The sequence below is a fragment of the Galeopterus variegatus genome, unplaced genomic scaffold, assembly GCF_000696425.1.
Source record: "Galeopterus variegatus unplaced genomic scaffold, G_variegatus-3.0.2 Scaffold306, whole genome shotgun sequence".
In the NCBI taxonomy this organism is placed as follows: domain Eukaryota; kingdom Metazoa; phylum Chordata; class Mammalia; order Dermoptera; family Cynocephalidae; genus Galeopterus; species Galeopterus variegatus.
Genome location: NW_007726417.1, coordinates 575,726 through 578,227, shown reverse-complemented (window position 1 = coordinate 578,227; position 2,502 = coordinate 575,726). Strand labels below are relative to the sequence as shown.

General features: G+C 56.3%; 1 protein-coding gene across 1 annotated transcript in view; it reads left to right on the top strand.

Annotated features, from left to right (window-relative positions):
- LIPE (lipase, hormone-sensitive) overlaps window positions 1–2,502 on the top strand; it is a 28,952-nt gene that overhangs the window by 12,612 nt on the left and 13,838 nt on the right. The window lies entirely within an intron of this gene.

The following is a 2,502-nucleotide window of genomic DNA, read 5'->3' as shown; positions in this document are numbered from 1 at the left end:
AGGAAGGAGAACTATGTATTATGGCAAAAAATAACGGGGGAAGGTGTATACTTACATGGGGTGGAGCAGTTAGGGAGTCCCTCTTTGAGGAGGTGACAAGCTCAGGCCTGGACGGGTGAAAAAGAGCCAGCCAGACAAGGAGCATGTACTGTAACATAGGTGAAGCATCTGTCTGAGCCTCAGTTTCCCCATATGTGAGGTGGGGATAGCAGTCACAGCAGGGCTAGCTGTGACTGCTAAGTGGCAAATTCAGGGTGCCTGCTGTGGGAAGACCACCCGTTAAGACTTGTGACTTGGGCCCCTCACTGAGCTTGGCACTGCCCTTAATCAGCTTTTGTCCTCCCAGGAGAGACAGGCAGGGCTGGCTACCTCCTCTTTCCCCCCAACAGCTGGGGCCTGCTGTGCCAGGGCCAGCCTGGGGGCGGGAGCTGAGATCACTGGGCCTTTGGCTCCCTGAATCCACTCTGGGCAGGGAGAGGGCAGCCTGGCTGGGTGAGAGGGGACAATTTGTTCAGGACTGGGGCTGAGACTGCTGGCTCGTGACACGGTAGGAGGGGCTGGGGGCCTAGACTCCTGGGTCTGAGAGAGTTGGGAACTGAGGATCTGGACCCCTGGGTCATAGGAAGGAGGAGGATGGGGACCTGGACTCCTGAGTTCTAAGGCAGAGGAGCCTGTGACAAGGATTCCCAGTTGAGCTGGGACTGGCAGCAGGCTGTGCAGCAGGGAGTTGGGCTCTGCTCTGTTTACAACACGTGGTTCTCATTGTCCTTTCTGGGTGGGAGGTGGAGCCTGCGGCCACACCCTGGGCGGGACAGCCCCTGCCCCAGTTTATCACCCCAGGCTGCTACTGACACTAGCCACAGACCAGCAGTCCCAGCCCTGGGAGCTCCGAAGAGGCCTGGGAAGGGTGAGTGTACGGCTAGGTCAACTGAGAGACAGGAATGGCTGCTGCCAGAGCCTAGGGCCTAGAAAGGAGAGGAGACACTTTCTTCTGGGGGAGCAAGGAGCCAGGCTTCAGAATGGAAGAGTCCCTGGGATAGATGGTGGCATCCCTAACAAGGGGGCCAAGGGCAGCTTGTCCAGGATCTAGGTGACAGGGCATCCAAGAAACAGGGTGGCCTGAGTCCATGGGAAGGATGGGGATCCTCAAGAGAAGATCACTGGGGATGCTGAAGTATGGGGAGTCAGGTGTAGTACAGAGTTACAAGTGTTTGCAGCTCCAGAGTCCTGAGAGGGAGTCTGGCATAAGGTACACCTCTGGACCCAGAGATCGGGGTGTGAATTGGCTCTTCCACTTTCAGTGCAGCCCTCAGCTCCTTAGCACATCTGAGCCTCAGTTTCCTGTCCTGTAAAATGGGAATGCCAGCAATAGTAGAGATTTGAACTTAGGCAATGTGGGTCTCGGAGGGTTAGCACACCAAATGAGCAGATGCACAGAAAGCTCTTAGCACAGTGTCCGGCACAGTGAGCTCAAGGTCAGTGGCAGCGATGAGTAGTGCTGTCCCAGGCAGGAGAGCAGAGCTGGCCGTGCAATTCAAGAGCAGTGGACAAGCCCGAAGGCCAGAGGATCCAGCTGGGGGAGAAGTGAGACCAAGTTTTGTGGATCCCGCAGAGGAACAGGGAGGGAGCTGGAGTTTGGATGGGGTTCCACAGCCAGATTTGACTCCTCAGGAGTGACTCCTCAGTTTTAAGTAAGGCTAGAATTATGAGCTCCTAGGATTGGGAGGAGATTTGGGCATGGGGAATAGGTGGGCTAGGGGCTGAACCTTCCCAAATACTGTTGGAGGGGAAGGGCCTGTGGGTTACACCTGGGGCCTAAGAAGGAAAGGTGGAATGGAGGGGCCTGGACTCCTGGGTCCTGAGAGAAAGGACCAACTGGAGGTCCAGACTTCTCAGAACCTAGGACGAGTCCTGTGCCCCAGGAGGAGCCTGAACTCTTGGGTCCCTGAAAGTAAGAAAGAAGGGTCGGCAGACTCCTGGGTCATAGGAGAGATGCAGGAGCTAGGGAACCAGATTCTTGTGGGCTCTGGAGAATGTCTAGACTCCTGGGTCAAAGACAGGGGAAAAGGTCAGAACAGCAAGTTTCTGAGTCCCAAACAGGAGAAAGCAGGGACTCCTGGATCCTGAAGAGGAAGGGCCTGGGGTCTGGGTCTAGACTCCTGGGTCTGAGAGAAGATGGAACTGAGGGTTCAAACATCTAGCTCTTGAGGAGGGAGAAGGGCACTGGGGATTTGGACTCATGGATCCTAAAGAAGGAAGGGGACAGGTACCCAGACTCCTGAGTTCCGGAAACAAGGGGTGACCTCCTGCATCTGAGGGAAGAGGGGCTGCTGTCTTTGGTCCCTGGTTCTGAAGGAAGAAAGGACCAGGTTCTGAAACCTGGGTCTAAGAGAGGAGGGGCTGGGGGCCTCGATGCCTGGGTATGATGAAGGAGGGGCTGGGGGCCTGTATTATGGAGAAGGGGCTGGGGCCTGTATTCCTGGGTCTGAGGGGGGGGCTGGG